Source organism: Staurois parvus, unplaced genomic scaffold, assembly GCF_062004578.1.
Source record: "Staurois parvus isolate SC_StPar_1 unplaced genomic scaffold, SC_StPar_1.0 ptg000423l, whole genome shotgun sequence".
In the NCBI taxonomy this organism is placed as follows: domain Eukaryota; kingdom Metazoa; phylum Chordata; class Amphibia; order Anura; family Ranidae; genus Staurois; species Staurois parvus.
The window spans coordinates 4,208,983-4,227,231 of record NW_028318219.1 but is presented as its reverse complement, the minus strand read 5'-3'; the positions used below and the strand labels follow the sequence as shown (position 1 = coordinate 4,227,231).

At 44.7% G+C, this 18,249-nt stretch overlaps 1 protein-coding gene and 1 long non-coding RNA gene across 3 annotated transcripts in view; one reads left to right on the top strand and one right to left on the bottom strand.

Annotated features, from left to right (window-relative positions):
- Positions 1 to 18,249, top strand: part of ERF (ETS2 repressor factor) — a 169,305-nt gene that overhangs the window by 126,416 nt on the left and 24,640 nt on the right. The gene's annotated exons all lie outside the window — the stretch shown is intronic.
- LOC149454583 (uncharacterized) overlaps positions 13,611 to 18,249 on the bottom strand; it is a 50,686-nt gene continuing 46,047 nt past the window's right edge. The window contains exon 4 of the long non-coding RNA XR_016314190.1: positions 13,611 to 13,872. This is a non-coding gene — a long non-coding RNA (uncharacterized LOC149454583). The remainder of the gene's footprint in view (positions 13,873 to 18,249) is intronic.

Below are 18,249 nucleotides of genomic sequence, written 5' to 3'. Positions count from 1 at the left end.
GTTATTTTGAACCTGACCACGACCCTTGACTTGTCTACACATGCGCAATATTCTCTTTTCTCCTGCATGCAGACTTTTTCACAGGATTTAGGCCAGGTCCAAAATACTTGGAGACCTGGGAAGTTTCATGGCCGATATTTCAACTAAGAGGGGTCCCAAGATGGCTGCAGAGCAAATTGGATAGTGGACACTATGTATGTAAGTATGTCTCTCCCCCCCCCCCCATTTTAAAGCACATCTAAACCCACTAACTAAAATTTCCTACAACTGTAATTTCAAAAGTTCTGTTTCATATGCAACACATGTTCTGCCATGAAGGTCCTTGTACATGATGAAAGCTGTTCCTGCATTGTCTACCTATCACGTTTCTTTTGACTAATACATGATTCCTACATGATTCCTATTTCGGCCAATTCTTGTTGAATTGGCTGAAATTTGAACTGTAGATGGCCCTGTCACTACCTCCCAGCTCAACAAATTGCATCCTATGAGATACAGTCACTGCTTGGGTGTTCAATCAGCCGCAGGTACTATTGGATGGAGGAACCTATTGATTTCTCTGGGTCAGCCCCGTGGCAAATGTACCCATGTATGGCCTGCTCCACTGTTGTCACTATGAGGAAGCCATTCAAGAGCAATGATATGCAGCCAATGATGCTACAAAAGCATGTAGATGGGAATGGCTGCAGAAGATCAGCAGCACCAAGATTCAACAAGGGTAATACACAGCGCTTTACCAAATAAATGTCATTTAGTTGGGTTCTAGATCTGCATTAAGCATGCAGATGTGTGTATACACTCTTTATTTCATCTGTATGTTCATGCTAAATGCCTGCTGGAAAATGCTGCGGTAATATAAATGGACCTGAGCAGCAGCCATGTTTTCCTGTAGGTGAGCAGTCAGGGGCGGAATAAAATGCGTAACAACTGCCAGTTTTTACTGCCGCTTACTCCAAGACTATAGATATGCTTCAAGGAGGAGCACTGGATTAAAGGAACTGCCATGGAACAAGCATCCACCTTTTAAAGTGAACACTCCTAAACATGCACACTTGTTTTTTTAGTTAGAAAGTACTGAAGCCAATGGATCTGAATGACCGCTTGGCAATTGTCAGGTCAGCAATGACAGCTTGTGTGGTTGTATCGGTACAGGTTTCTTTGTAGCCTCCCTGGCGGTATTCCCGAGTGTAGCTCGGGGTAAAGTTTCAGTACCAAAAGCGGTAACCCCGAGCTACACTCGGGCTTACCATGCGGCGCTGCTCCAGGATCTGTTCTTCTCTTACCTTGTCCTGCGCTCCTGCGATGTCCCCCCTGCAGTGTCCCCTGTAATGTCCTCCGGCAGATGCCGGCATCTGTCTTCTGGGTTCCGTTCCCTGCGACGTCGGGACGTACGGGGACGGAATGGCGGGAAATTTGAAAATGGCAAAAAGTGACATTTACTAAAATCACATAGTAAAACATTACTGTATCAAACCATTTCACACATTTTGTCCCGAGTGCTTTGTCCTGCGCCCTGCCTGCATTTTTACTGTTCTTTCTGCCTGGAAACTGAGAAATGTCCATGGCGTCCAAAAAGCGTCCCTTTAGGTCAAAATCGGTTTTAGACCGGCTAGAGAACAGCGATAGTAAATCAGAACCATTTGCAGAATTGACTGATAATGATTCGTGGGGAAATTCGTCATCAGACACTGAAAACGATTTTGCGACTTTGTCAGCGATGTGCGAACTTGGCGCTCTATTTCAAATTTCAGTGTTTTTTGGTTTGATTATATTATTGAATAAAATGTATTATATTATTTTTTATGATTATTTATAAATTATAAGTTATGATTTCGTGTTTAAAATTTAAACATACCCGGGATGTTTAATAGACTCTTGTTCAGACAGATTTCAGTGAGTTATTCCTAAAAATTACAGGCCTACAATAAAAAAAAATACATATTTCCATGCAAAAAAATGTACCGCTTTGAGCACAGAAATATGGACATAATCAGACTGCTAGGGAGGTTAAGGGCGATAAAGTTGTACATCTTTCACCTTTTTTGTTATGATCGACCACTCGCTCCCCCTCTCCCTTCCCCCCATCACCTCGACCTTGTCTGTTGTAGTGGTGAGCTCATAGCACTTTCATAGTTTGGTTAAGCTGCTTTTTTTTTTTTTCCCCCCCCCTCCCTTCAGAAAAACGCTATTGATCTGTAACTCTATCCCCCTGCCCTTGTGGTGGGTGATTGTAGGGCAGTGCCAGGTATCAGTGGCGCAGTGTGGTTAGCCTCTGTCTGCATTTCTCCGGAGGATGCATTTGTGCTCCTTTTTTTTTTTTTTTTTTTTTTTTTTGGGTCTTTGGAATGACCTTGTAAATCAGAGAGCCAATATCTCCTCTCCTGATGTTTGGGCTTTGCTACATTTAATCAAAACTGTTTATTGGCGGCATAATTTACAAATACTATGTCTTCAGTATACCAGTGTGTATTTGTTTTTTTTGGTCAGTTCCTGTTTTGGCTGATTTTTCTTGTCATGAGAGAATAGTACAGAAGCATCATTCTAACGAATGAGATTGTGCCTGTGTTGACACAAAATTGTCTGTGCACAGCAACCAATTAGATTTGGGTTTCTAGCCTGCAAAATGGCAGCTGGAATGTGGCTGCTATGGGCAAGACTCTCGTTATTTGATCTGAGGCCCACAGTTCATATGAATCTGAATGTCTGTCTTTTTTTGTGCTCAGTGGTTGGACTTGAAATTCTCCCATACTTTGTTGGATAAGTGGATGGGAGAAACATTGCTAGATGCAATGATATTAGATCTTACCTGTTGTAGAGCCAGTAGGACTTGATGTTTCAATCCCTATGACAAGTTGGTACTCTTGATGTTGGTATTGGTGTGTTCAAAAAGGGAAGGGGAGGTAAGCCATTAGCTGGGCTCCCTTCTTTGACGTTTCATTGATGAACCCATTACAGTATGTCTCCAGAGGACTCTATGGTGATACCAGGTTCTTAAACTGGTAATGGTTTTAAGAGGTGCACTTAATTAGGACCTAAGGTCACGTTTGCATATTCTTAAACCCTCGACACAATTTCTAACCTTGGCCCAACACCTTCTTTAGGCTATCTCCAGAAACAGGTCTTTGCTTTAGAAACAGAACCACAGAGGAGCAAAAAAGATGGCATGTATGGTCGATAATGGGGCTGCCAGTAAAGCAAACCTGCGGGTTTTTTTTTTTTGCCCGTACAGTTTTGATTTAGGACACTGGCTGTACTCGCATGATACGGGCACTGAATGAGTGTTCTAAAAAGGCTAGAATATGTGTTGGCACTTTTGAGAGGGAGTGTGGTATAGGGATTGTCTGATCTTGCCCTGATGACGTCAAGAAACCCTTACAATATACCAACATGCCCATAAACAACTGCTTTGGGGTGACCTGGAGCTTACACAGGGCTGAGGGATGTCCTGCTGATGCCAGGTGACATAGCTGGGCCATTTACAAAGCACCAGCACTGTAATGGTGGAGGAAAGCCGTATTGGCTACATGTCCCTATACTTGGCAGTACTGGTTTTTGTTTTTTTTTTTTGTTTTTTTTTGTTTTTTCCTTTTGATATTGGGTAATGGGCAAAGAACAGGTTAATTCTAAGATTGAAGCTCATGTGCTGTTAAGTGTTAGGGTAGGGGTTTGGGCAAGGCCTGTGGGAAACACTTCTATAGGTAACCTGCAATGAAAAAAACATGGAGGTCTACTGTTCCTGGCCACCTCCGAAAAATTCAACTTAAATAGCTGTAATGCTGATCTAATGGGTTTCGGTACGTTTTAAGTCTGTGGTCTAATAGATACAAGAGTTCTTACTGTATTTCTAGTCAGTTCGTCAATGTATGGCAGAGAACTAGCATTTTAAAAAGGTCGGCTCACTTATCACAGTAGATTTCCTTTAAATACAGTTTTAAAACAAGATGGCCTAGCTGGGTTAGTTAGATATTACCAAGTGCTACAGGTTTCCCTTAGAAACAACATAATCTGAGCTTTGGATGGGATGGGTCAGCAGCACAATGTTAAAAGGACCTTGTCACCAGGTCATTAGACTCGAAATCCATTGACGTCACGTGTTTACATTCTGTTTGCCATTCACCTGTCATGTGCATTTATTTTAATTGCCCTGTTCACTGTCAAATTAACCATTGTCTGTCAGTAGAAGCTTCAGCAGCCTTCTAGGTCTAAAACACGACCATCTCCCAAGAGATGACACTTGCCACTGTTTCCACACAGAATAGGCTCCATTATTTCCAGAACGCACTCAGTCATTTGGAAGTCCCGTCCTCTTGTTTGTGAGATTATTGTCTGTTTACTTGGGCCCAGTGACGTCCCTAGATTCTAGTAAACCTTGAACTTCAAACCTGTGAAGACTGGAATATTGATGAATTGAAAACTCAGAAAATGGCTTTGTTGGCAGGAAAGGACCACAGCCTGTAGATAGTGCTGTGTTGTTGGTTTCAAAACAGGCAAACGCCTGAGGCTTTGTTGTAACAATCCAACTTTTTCCGTAATTGTTTAATTATTTTTAAAAAATCAAATCAACCGCTAGGTTCAATCAAGACAGAAAAATACAGACGTCCTCAACCCTAAATCTAAAGTTGATCCAGAGGAAGGCAAAAAAAAACCTTCTAAAGCATGGTCCAGTTTGCTTAAAGATAGAAATTCCTTCGTGATCCGCTGAAGCGTTTGGATACTCCCTGGATCAACATTCTAGTCTTATTTTTTTTAGTAAGATTCAACTGTCTTGTTTTTTTTGTTTTTTTTCATTTAGAAATGCATCCAGCCCTTTTTTGAAGGCCTCAAACACACTGGGCACTTTGATCATGTCTCCTAGACGCCTCTGGGCAGCAGCGTTTCTGCGGAAAAAATTGCTTCACGCTTGTAAACCCGGGTAATGCAATTATGCGCATCAAGTGTTTGGGTGTTCGTTAATTTCATTGGCCATAAATACATTTTTTTTTATTCTGGCTAGTAAAATTTAATTAATGCTCATGTGCTAAACACCAGAAGACCCCCCACGACATGGGTCAATTTAACAGCAGCCCAAAGTGGGCCTTTAAGCATGGAGGAAAAGGAGGGTTGCACCTGTAGATAGTGCTGTGGTGTTGGTTTCAAAACAGGCAAACGACTGAGGCTTTGTTGTACCACTCCATCTTTTTCTGCATGAGGCCTAAAGAAGTCTGAGTTGACTAGAACATGCTCCTGTGAAGGACTATTCAGTGTTTTTACAGCAAATGGAGAACCCTCCTTTTGCAACCCTCCTTTTACTCCATGCTTAAAGGCCCACTTTGGGCTGCTGTTGAATTGACCCAATTTGTGGGGTTCTAAGTGCTAATTTTTAGCTAGTAAAGAAAGAAAGAGAAATTGAAATACCTGCCTTATTTATCACTCCTGCAGGTTCTTTCGGCGACTGATCCCCCCGAGGTAGTTTCCCTTTGTTGCTTACGATGCAGGGCTAGCAGTCCTGCATTGTATACTACAGCCTGTTCCAACAGCTTTGGACAGGGTAGAAGAGTGCCAGCTGCTGAAGAAGCAAGGACTAAGCTAGCCAAGCAAGCTTTCAACACATTCAGCATCTGCATGGGTACACAGTAGCCCCAGGAGTTTTATAGAAAATAGCTTTCCACCAAGTCATAACCAAAAGGGTCGAGTATCTGACTGCCCATCCCTATAGGAATGCATGTCCCCAAAGAATCCCCAGTGGGACTTTAATGCAGTAATATGATCATACATATATTGAAAGACATTTGGTTAAAAAAAGATTATCAACTTTATTACATATACATTTCCACTGTAATGTTAAATACATGATTTCTAAAAAGAATATTGCTCTGACAGTATTCTTACAAGAAAACTCTTAATACAAAAATATGAAACCACACAGAAAAGAGGGGGAAAAATCTGACGCGTTTCGATCATTCCACATTGTAGATCTTCATCAGAGGGTATCAGACACAAATGACTTTCTAGTATATCTATAAAACATGTAAACAATCATAAATATGATTGTTTATATATTTATTAGGAAGTCATTTGTCTCTTATACCCCCTGAGGAAGATCTAGAACAGGGGTGGGCAAACTTTTTGACTTGAGGGCCGCAATGGGTTCATATATTGGACCCGGGGGCCGGACCAAGAGTAGATGAATGATGTGTATGTGTCATCCATAGTAAGTATAGTAATATTCCCCCATAGTAAGCATAGTAATTAATCCCCCATAGTAATTAATCCCCCATATAGTAATTCATCCCCCATAGTAATTCATCCCCCATATAGTAATTCATCCCCCATATAGTAATTCATCCCCCATAGTAATTCATCCCCCATAGTAATTCATCCCCCATAGTAATTCATCCCCCATATAGTAATTCGTCCCCCATATAGTAATTCGTCCCCCATATAGTAATTCGTCCCCCATATAGTAATTCGTCCCCCATATAGTAATTCATCCCCCCTATAGTAATTCATCCCCCATAGTAATTCATCCCCCATATAGTAATTCATCCCCCATAGTAATTCATCCCCCATATAGTAATTCATCCCCCACATAGTAATTCATCCCCCATATTAATTCATCCCCCATATTAATTCATCCCCCATATAGTAATTCATCCCCCATATAGTAAGTCCCCCATATAGTAATTCATTCCCCATATAGTAAGTCCTCCATATAGTAATTCATTCCCCATATAGTAAGTCCCCCATATAGTAATTCATTCCCCATATAGTAAGTCCTCCATATAGTAATTCATTCCCCATATAGTAAGTCCTCCATATAGTAATTCATCCCCCATATAGTAAGTCCCCCATATAGTAATTCATTCCCCATATAGTAAGTCCCCCATATAGTAATTCATCCCCCATATAGTAATTCATCCCCCATATAGTAATTCATCCCCCATATAGTAAGTCCTCCATATAGTAATTCATCCCCCATATAGTAAGTCCTCCATATAGTAATTCATTCCCCATATAGTAAGTCCCCCATATAGTAATTCATTCCCCATATAGTAAGTCCCCCATATAGTAATTCATTCCCCATATAGTAAGTCCCCCATATAGTAATTCATTCCCCATATAGTAAGTCCCCCATATAGTAATTCATTCCCCATATAGTAAGTCCTCCATATAGTAATTCATTCCCCATATAGTAAGTCCCCCATATAGTAATTCATCCCCCATATAGTAAGTCCCCCCCCTGTGTCAATTCACTTACCTTTGGTCCGCGCGTTCCTCTCGTATTCCCGCGCCGTTCTGGTCTTCAGGGAGGACTGTGAGAGGAGTTCGTCACGCTGCCCCGCCTACATCCTGACAGCTGCAGAGTCCTGACGTCCGAGAGGAGGGAGGGGGGCGGCCATCCGAGAGGGGGGGCGGCCATCCGAGAGGAGAGGAGGGGAGGGGAGAGGAGGGAGGAGGGAGGGGAGAGGAGGGAGGGGAGCGGGCGCCCGGCACACAGGAGAGCCGCATCTAAATTTGTAAAGAGCCGCGGCTTGCCGACCACTGGCCTTGCGGGAGCCTAGCTCCGCGGGCCGGATTAAAAGGTCCGCCGGGCCGTATACGGCCCGCGGGCCGTAGTTTGCCCATTGCTGATCTAGAATGTGGAACGATTGAAACGCGTTGGTGAGTTTTTTTCTTTTCTGTGTGGTTTCATTATTATTATTATTCAGGATTTATATAGCGCCAACAGTTTGCTCAGCGCTTTACAATATAATGGGAGACAATACAGTAGGAATACAGTTCAATACAAGAGGGTTAGGAGGGCCCTGCTCCTTGGAGCTTACAATCTTGACTGCAATCCCTTGAAACATAATTCTGTACAATGTAACCTCACTTTTTATTAACTACAGAAGGCTGTACTAGGAAACTGGACCTCCTTGTGTTTTCTGCAGGCCATTTATAAAAAAAAAAATATATAACAGGGAGGGGCTGGTGGTACAAAAGGTAACTGTGGGGGGGTGGGTTGGGAGGAGGAATATAAGATTCCATTATTAGCTGAGGGCAGGATAGGCTTCCCTGAAGAGAGGTTATTTTTTTGTGTTAAGAGTTTTATTGTAAGAATATTGTCAATATTCTTTTTAACATTACAATGGAAATGTGTATGTAATAAAGTTGATAAAACACTTCCCACCAAGTTTCATACTTGGGCATTTTTTTTTTTTTTGCACCAGGTGATCGTGTCCCCCTTTGATCGTCACGTCTTGACCGTCAGTAAATTGTAGTTCTTCCCATATGTCCCTCATGCTCCTTTATTCATTTAGTTGCACTCTTTTGTGTTGGGTGAACTGCATATTGAAGATGACTCCTTACTAATATTCATTTTCAATCGGGGTTAGATGAGAACAAGTATGTGACAAGTAGTGAATGCATACGATGTACTCCCAGTTGCATGCTACTTCAGGATTGGCTTGTTTACTCGAAGTGCGGAGTGTATGTCTGGACTTTTATCTTCCGTGTGTGCCAGGGCTCATGTGATTGTTGGCAGCAGCTTTAGCAGTTGAGTGCGCGGTGCATCCCCGCGGGCATCCTGGCACTGCCAGCAGCATCATTACAATTGCTGGTTATTCTGTTTAATCTGCTGTGCCCCCAGAGAAGGGTGTTAGGTGTGGTCAGTCTGGGCACTGTGCCTCCCCCCACTCCCTCTTCTCTTTTCCATTTCTGCAAAGTTAGTAATTAGCTCATTGTGTAGCCGGGTGCCCACCCCTCGCTCGTGGGTGCTGTGCCGCAGCAAAGTCTTGTACACAGAGCCCCATTGAAGTCGGCTCTTAGGATACATTCAGACTGTGATGTCAGACACTGGTAACTTTTCCCCTTTAATTAGGAGGAACAGCAAGGCCTGTGTGCCTGAGTCAGACTTAAGGGGGAGGGAGGGCTGTTTAGGACGGTGGTGGAGGGGGGGGGGAGCGTGAGCTCTGGAGTGCAGTGATTCACCAGGAGATGTGGGGGCTCACTTTTGGACGCCTGCCACACATAGGCATGGCAGATACGAAACACGTGGCCCACCCGTGTACTTAACCCAGTCTCTGCCAGATGGGGCACCCACCCCCGCAATTAACGCCATAACGCCATACTCCTCGCACAACTGCATAGCTGGCCGACAGCACGCAGCATTCTTCCGGGCTCGGTTATGCATAGACAGTCCCTCTTTTTGGCTTGCATTACTCTTGCCTGTATGGCTGCCCCCCCCCCCCCTTCTTTCTTTTTTTTTTTTTTTAGTGTCGTCTCTAAATCTGTGTACATGTGCTGTCTGATGATGAACTCTGGAATTGTAAGCTCTGTAGACAAGTGTGAGATGGTTCTTGTGATGTGCACTGCCATTCCTCAGTGTGTCTGCTTCTGAAATACTTTAACTTTTATTTGATTTTACAGTATAAAAAGAATGTTTATACAAATAATTCACATATACACATTATCCCAATATACCCCCCCCCCCTCGTTCTGAAATACTTTAGCTGTGGGTCCCAGCACATTGCCGCCCTGTGCGCACCCCTCCGCAGTTGGTCTGGGTTAGTTTTCCATCCCATAGGTATCTATGGAGATTTCCCCGACAACCAGCCAGCTTTGAGTGGCACGCAGAAAGTGGAAACATGCCGGGACCCTAATAGCGCAGCTGAAGGTTTCTGGACCAGGAAAACACTGATGAGCGTAGCGATTCTGCTAGCCTCTTGTTGATCTAGAGCAGCTGTTCTCAACCGGGGTTCCTTGAAATCTTAGTGATTGTAAACCTCAGACATGAAATATCCCTCTATAGTGTGTACTTGTCTCAATTAAGCGCACAAAGTGTCACTTCTGTCTGCTGCTTCGTTCTGCATGAATTCTGAGTTTTCCTGACACCAAAAGAAGAATGGTGACAGGGGAGGGACCTCCAGCAGATTGACAGCATCTGCTGTGTTCCTGTGAGCTGTGGAGGGGGGGGGGGGGGGGTGTGCGTGTGTGTGTTTCCTCCAATCAGCTCTCAAAGCTCTCCTCACTGAGCTTTGCAGTGTGTAATTTAAAGCGGAGTTCCACCTACAAAACAAAGTCAGCAGCTACAAAAACTGTAGCTGCTGACTTTTAAAATACAAACACTTACCTGTCCCTCTGTCCAGCGGTGTCCTCACCACTGCTGGTTTCACTTGCCGTCTTCTCTCCCTGGTGCCAGGCATGCGCAGTGGGCACCCGGATGTGAAGCCACAAGCTGTCACAGCCGGGTGCCCACACTGAAGATGCATGAGAAGCGCTGTGCTTTGTGAATGGGCCCCGTAGTCTTCTGGGACCTGTCACGTGTCCCAGAAGACCCTGGGGAGGGAGGGGGAGGACAGCTTCCACTGCCGATTGCCTAAGCCAGGGATGTTAAACTAGTGGCCCGCCAGCTGTTGTGAAACTACAAGTCCCATCATGCTTCTGCCTTTGGGAGTCATGCTTGTAACAGTCAACCTTGCAATGCCTCATGGGACTTGTAGTTTGGCAACAGCTGGAGGGCTGCCAGTTTGACACCTGTGGCCTATGCGATTGCAGTGGACGTGGGAGCGGGTACCGGTCGAATTTGGGTACCCTCTCCCCAAAGGTGCCAATCCTTACTGGGGAGCAGGGGACAAAGGCTTAAAGCGGAACGTCCCCTTTTGGGTGGAGCTCCGCTCAGACAAGCTTTATACATTCTGGACATTAAAGGGATGTAGAAAAGATAAGACTGCAGATAAACAGGTACAACCTATGTTGGAAGATTTGTTTCATCTCTGTGTATCACCTGAAACCAGTCACTGGGCATATGTAAGTGTTTACAAGCACTTTTTAAGGTTCCCTCACATGTCTAGGGGTTTCTTGACCTGTGGATGATTGACGTCCCATCTCTGCCTGTGTAGTTCCAGGTCCAGCAGCATGACACACATATTTATCTGAAGGTACAAGTGGCAATTTGACCGTCACTGTAAGTTGGGTAAGGCTGTGTAACGCAGCCCAATGCATATTGTGTGAATGGACCCATAGTTGAATGCGTATGTGTGCTGATCAGGCTCGGTGTTTGGAAGGAGTGCATGTGTGCACACCTTTTTTTTTTTTTATTTATTTATTTTTTTTTGGTGCTGTGCCATTATCACTCATACACAAGACTGCAGAACATTTTTTTTTTCGTCTGTGGTATGTGGGCTGTAAGTTGCATTTTGCCATTTTAACCCTGTGCTCTAAGCATCTTACATGCAACGCATTGCCTAATGATGCATGTTAGTCCCAGGTGTGAACAGAACTCTGGGGGGGAAAGCTTACTGTGCTGGCATGGCAGCTGCAGCCCAGGGGTTAAGTGCCATACTAGAGTGGTCTGAGCCAGGCCTCCTATCAATGGCCCCATTGTGTGCCCGTCACTCTCCTCTTCCCCCCAGTCCACCTCCTCGTTCCCCTGTGTGCCGCGCTCTCACTCCATCTGGGCTCACGTGCTCACTGCAGCCAACTTTTACTGGGTTGGGATAGTGTGGGCACCTGAACAATAAACGAGTGTTGATCGCCGTTTGCAATCTCCGGCTCTCCAGCTGTTCCACAGCTACAAATCTCAGTTTTGTTTTAAAGGAGGGTGGACTTTGACAGTAAAGTTTAGTGGTAAGCGTCTGTGGGTTTTTTTTTTGGTTTTGTTTTTTGTAAGTAGTTTCAAGATGACAAAATTAGTAAGTAAAACTTAGTATACAGATATCACAGTTTTTTTTTTTCTTTCTACTTTTATAGGTTTTTTACTTTTAGGTCTTAATGCTGGCTGGAGCTTCATTGGGGAGATTTCCCCTCACTTCCTGTTCTGATGACCCCTTTTCTAGACAGGAAGTGAGGGGAACTCAACAACATAGAAGTAAAAATGATTTATTTTTAGTTCTGACCTCATGCACACAGGTCCTTGGGACTGTACAGTGTCAAATTTTGGCCATACTTTTCACACCCTGGAGCCTCAGGTGTTGAATACATCCACCCATTGAAATCAATGGCTGAACACAGGTTTATAGCCTAATCACCCGCACTTATATGGAAATACACTGATGTACGCAGACTATCAATATGCCTATAGGGTGCATGTCCATATGCACAAACGTGCTTATACAGCGTACAGCCATTGAATGAAAGGACAGCTGTATGCAACTGCCAGGAAGGAAATTACGTCCATGTGTTCATTGTATGGCCCCCCCATTCTTTACACTAAAGAGGTTCAGAGGTGCTTCATGCTTTCTCAATGGAACTTGACATGGATTTTAACTATTTATTACTATATGCAGAACTGTTATTTAAAAAGAAAAAAAAAAAAAAAAAAAAAGTTTTGACCTTAAAGTGTTACTAACCCCAGGACCCTACATTCACTATATCTGGTCTCCCCGGACCCTGCATTCACTATATCTGGTCTCTCCGGACCCTGCATTCACTATATCTGGTCTCCCCGGACCCTGCATTCACTATATCTGTTCTCCCTGGACCCTGCATTCACTATATCTGTTCTCCCTGGACCCTGCATTCACTATATCTGTTCTCCCTGGACCCTGCATTCACTATATCTGTTCTCCCCGGACCCTGCATTCACTATATCTGTTCTCCCCGGACCCTGCATTCACTATTTCCGCTCTCCCCGGACCCTGCATTCACTATTTCCGCTCTCCCCAGACCCTGCATTCACTATATCCGCTCTCCCCGGACCCTGCATTCACTATATCCGCTCTCCCCGGACCCTGCATTCACTATATCCGCTCTCCCCGGACCCTGCATTCACTATATCCGCTCTCCCCGGACCCTGCATTCACTATATCCGCCCCCCCCCCCCCCGGACCCTGCATTCACTATATCCGCCCCCCCCCCCCCCCCCCCGGACCCTGCCTTCACTAGATCTGCTCTCCCCGGACCCTGCCTTCACTAGATCTGCTCTCCCCGGACCCTGCCTTCACTAGATCTGCTCTCCCCGGACCCTGCCTTCACTAGATCTGCTCTCCCCGGACCCTGCCTTCACTAGATCTGCTCTCCCCGGACCCTGCCTTCACTAGATCTGCTCTCCCCGGACCCTGCCTTCACTATATCCTGCCTCCCGGGGACCCTGCCTTCACTATATCCGGTTTCCCACAACATGGAAGTGCAATTATTTTAGTAAATGTAAACTGCTAAATACCTTTTCTCATCAGCAGTTAGAGCAGTCTTGTGACTTCTATCGGTGTCCAGCAGAGCACTGGTTAAAGCTTGTAGGAGGAGTTTTCTTTCTGCTCTAGGAGGATGCAAATCCCCTGACCTCTCTCTGGGCAGTGCTGATTGGCCCTGTGCTGATCACATGCACTCAACCAAAGAAAAAAAACACCTATAGCAATACACACCAAACTGAGCATGTGCATGCCTAGGGTTCAGTCTGGAGATAAGAGGTGGTCGCCTGAAAAAGGGGAGGAACAGAGAAGAAAGGATCAAACAGCCTTTTTACACAATGCAGAGGATTAACCCCTTAGGTTCCACAGTGAGTATAACAAGCATGCTTTACTGCATATACAGACTGATTTTACTGTTGTGGGTTTAGTAATTCCTGTAGACTGGAAATAACTGTGTTGCACATAGAAATCAATCAACTTCTGAATCCTGCCATTCGTGAATAAATCTGAATGTTATTGGTTGCCTTTAAGAGTTTTTATTATGCACACTTGATTGCTTCAGAAATGTGTCCACCAGGAAAAAAAGGCACATTAGATTTTTGTTTTACTTTTTTATACTTTTTTTTTTTTTTTTTTAATCTTTCCTGGCTACCGAGGGGAAAAGGCGCAGGAGGCGGGGCCAGTCTGGAGCAGAACTTTGGCACACAGGGCAGTCGGGGATAAGGTCCTGCAGTCGGAGGCGTAATTGGGGTCTTGGCACCTGTCCTGCCCAGCGCGTACAGGAAACCTAAAGAGGAAAGAGATGAAAAGGTCACACACTAAGAGCGTTTTCACCCGGGCACCGAGCCAAACGAGCGAGAGAGCGGCCGGCGGCTTAACCCTTCTAGGCACACAGGCTCCGCTGTGTCACTGCCAGAGAACGGGAGTTAAAAGGGGGACGCTGTTGAATGCTTTTGCAAAATGGAAGCTTGATGACAGAACAGAGTGTACACTTTCATGTGTGTGTGGAAGAAGTGAATGGAACAGGGTGCTGTCTGTGCTGTTGCCACAGAAAGAGAGGGCGTTTTGTCTGTGGCGCCTGGCAGGTACGGGCAACCATGCTGGCATCCATTTGCGGAAGGAATACAATCCCAGCATGTCCTGCAGCCGTCGCGTCGTAGCTCGCAAGTAACTATATGAGCCTTGTAGTCTAAGGAGAGAGCCGTCTGATGTGGAAGGAGCCGGACAACGTCGTCTTTTAATTTTCTCATCTGCCCCAATAAATTAAATCAGCAGCTGATTGGTTGCATTAAGCCGGCCATACATGGATCGAATTCGAAAATCTTTTCTAAGAATTTTTGTACGAATTTCGCACCGTTAGTGGGCCACAGAAACGGCCAATTTTTCAAGCGACCATCTCATTTGAGTGATCTGGCGTTTTTGGAAATTTTTTGAAAAGCGAGCAAATTTCTAATCAGTGATGGGAGAATCGTGCGAGAAATGTAATCAAAAAAGAAACGAGCTGTGACCTGGAAAGAAAAAGAAAATTCTTGGCCACGAAAATTCTTTTCTGTAGTAACACGAGGTGAATTCGAAGGCTTGGCTGGTCGAATTGTGAAATCAATTGTGGCACCATCGGATTACAAATGCACGAAATTCTGATTTGTTCAGAATTCGACCCGTATATGGCCTCAATTATTGACAGATCTTTTGCTACTTTCAGCCATGACACCTTATATATATTAAAAAGTAACATCACTTCTTGCATACGTTTTTTTTTGTCCAGAAAAAACAAAACATACTCTCACACCTAGTTAAACCAGCATTGCGTGCCAAAAACTGCCATGCCCAGGCGTCCTAATAAAAAGTTATAGTGTAATGGGGAGAGAAAAATTACAAAATTAAGTCGTGATTGAAGGGGCCCCAGTCTGCATCCAGGGGCGTACGTCTGTCTGCTTGCGCATGTTCATATTGGGGCTGGGGTATACCTGCATACAGCCATTGCCTGTCATTCATTTGTACAGGTGGTTGTACTTACCACCTGTGGCTTTTGGGCACAGAAATACGGCAGTATTTGTTGTATGGCAGTACGAGGGTGTGTGAATGAGTCCTTTTAAAGGAGACATTTGGGGTATAGAAAAAACACAAACGACCACACTCGCCTCTATGTTCCTGCATCAGTATGATGCTGTAACTGTTCCACATCTGCTGGAGAACTGAGCAATTGCATGACCACAGATTGTTTAGGTCCCGGTTTGCTCAGAGCAGAGAGCGGTGACTTTCAGTCGCCGCTCTCTGTTCTGTTTCTCCAGTGGAGTCACTGGAGCATCAGGCTGAAGAGGGGGGTGGGAGCAGCTGGCTTTGGCTATCAGGAAGCTGGGTGGATCTCGACAATTTGGTCAGGATCCTTCCAGAGCTTGTTACAGCACTACCACATCAGCTGACGGCAGCAACAAAATATAATAGAGGGAGGTGTTCTACACACCCTGTACAGGAGCAGGGAGTACCTTAGGCAGGACTTTTAGCACTGCTTAGGGCTTTAGTGCAGCAGAGGCAGCATTGTCAACTTACTACAAGTAAATAGCCCATAGGGTTTCTGGCAGGATGGATATTTTTCTGATTTTGATCACTTGCTGTGCTTCTTTTCTGCTGGTTACACTACACCAAAGCTGATTTTACCCCTTTTTGTAATAAAAACTGGCATAGTTATATTAAAAAACACTGATAGCGCAAGTACTCATAATGCCTATTTTTACATAGCTACATAGTTAGTCTGGCTGAAAAAAGACAAGTCCATCCAGTTCAACCATAAAAAAAAAAAGTTATAATCCTATACCCACAGTTGATCCAGAGGAAGGCAAAACAATTCAGCAAAGCATGATCCAATTTGCTCCTGTAGGGAAATAAATTCCTTCCTGATCCCCCGAGAGGCAATCGGATATTCCTGGATCAACTTTACCTATAAATGTTAGTATCCAATAATAAATGTTAGTATCCAATAATATTTTGAGTTGGTTGTTCCAAACCCCCTCCGTTTAAACTGCGGCCAATGCCACTTTAGACCCCGCTGCTCAAAGGTCATTGGGGGCCTATAAGGAGAAGCTTTGGTCTCCCCTCCCCCGCACCCCCCTCAAATACTATAGCTGCTGAATTTTAATATAATGCCGCTTGCTGTACCCTGTCCAGGGATCCAGCGCTGTCATATTTTTCTGATTTTTCAATCGGTTTCTGGTCCTGGCACTGGCTTCATAGACTGTTTTCCACTGCACATGTGGGAGCCACGCCATTCTTTGGAAATGGTCCTGTAGTCTTGAGACTTGTGGTGTGTCCCAGAAGGTTGTGGGGGGGGGGGGGGGGAGAGAATTTCCACTGGGATTACTGAGGAGATCTGACTGGAAGTGGGTACCTGTCAAAACCACCCCCCCCCCCCCCCTGCTATTCTCTCATTCCCGGGACAAAATCAAGTCAGCCATTAATAGGAAACCTTGTATTTTAATGAATGGATACAAGGGTTCCTCTGATTGGCTGTAACGGAAAAGCAGGTGGATTATGATCTCCACCTCAGCCAATCAGAGGGAGCCTTGTATTCATTAAAATACAAGGTTTCCTGTAAATGGCTGGGAAGTGCTCATCCCGGCTAGGTTTTGTTCTGGAAACGGGACAGGAAGTCCCCGTACCGTTGCTGGAGCACAGCACTGTATACTGTGTGTAGTTGATCCCACATAAAGTTTGTACAGCGCCGACAGCTGGTGCATTGTTTAGTAAAGGAAATAGGTCTGGGCCATCTTGGTCCAAATAAAGTACTAAAAGCCTAGTATTCCTAGCATTAGATGTTAAGCTTCAGAAAATGTGCCCATTCTCTACTACACGGGTATCAAATGGGTGGCCCTCCAGCTGTTGCCAAACTACAAGTCCCACGAGGCATTGCAAGACTGACCGTTACAAGCATGGCTCCCAAAGGCAGAGGCATGCTGGGACTTGTAGTTTGGCAACAGCTGGAGGGCCGCCCAGTTTGACACCCGTGCTCTACTAGCTGTGTATACGCCAACCCAGTTCATCTACTGCATGATGGGCTTTAATGAGCTTTAACAGCCATAGTGTTGTACTATGTAGGCTGTCAACAAAAGTAGAAGTTTGGGTTAGAGTGATATTTATTGACCAACTAAATTTTGGCACAAACTTTTGAAACTGGCCTCTTGTTGCCTAAAGATAAGGCCAGTGTTGGCTAATAAATGGTACTCCGTATCAGAAGAGACCTTGATGTGGAAGTAATGGAAGACCACAAGTGTAATAGCATCTTTGTCACTTATGGCAACCAAACTCCAAATGTCCTTATCTTAGCACTTTTGGAGAAACTGAAGAACTCAATTTGGGCAACGTGGCCATCCCGTCCTGTTCAGTGTCCCAGTGCTTGTCCAATGGACGGGGAGCAAGGCTATCCTCGTCTGTTTCATGGCTCGGAATGGTTAATGTGTGGGTCTGCATTCTGTATGTTTGGTGCAGTTATAGATCTGGGTGTATTTTGCAGCTTCTTATTCTTGAAGTAGTTTATTTTTAGCTTGGCTTTCACTCTCTTTCTCTGTATTTCCCGTTGCTTGGAGACCGACACTCGTTTCCTCTTTCCTCCCCGTTCTGATGGCTGCCGCCTTCCATTTACATTTACTGTTCAGACCCTTTCGTTGCTGGAGGGGGCCGATCATACATAGGCTCTGCATTGGCGGCCTGAGCCAGTAGGCCTCGAGGTTAGCGTTGGCGCCGTTTGCCTGCAGTCATGCCTTAAATACCACCAGCTGTTGTCATTCAGGCCAGGCACGCTGTCAGCCTAACTGTAGTTAAGACGCAGAAGGTGGAGCTTCATAGACCTTTCCGATTACTGTTTTTCTACCTTTTGAATCGGGTTTAAGTATCCTTGTTGCTTAGCAAGCTGATTTTTTTCTGTTGGTAAAACTTTGGAATTGAAGAATTTGCCTTTTTGTTTTTCATAGTGAGCAAGTCATTTCTGCTTTTTCATGCTTCTGGTGCTTTGTGGGAAAATAAAAAGGTTGTCACTAGCTACAAAAAGTTATTTCAATATACCTGGAACTAGTGAATAGTAGTCGGGCATGGAAATTCTGTGCTTCATACTGTAGGTTTGAGGGTCTGAACATCATGGAGTGTCCTGCAACCAGGTTCTATAATGTATAAA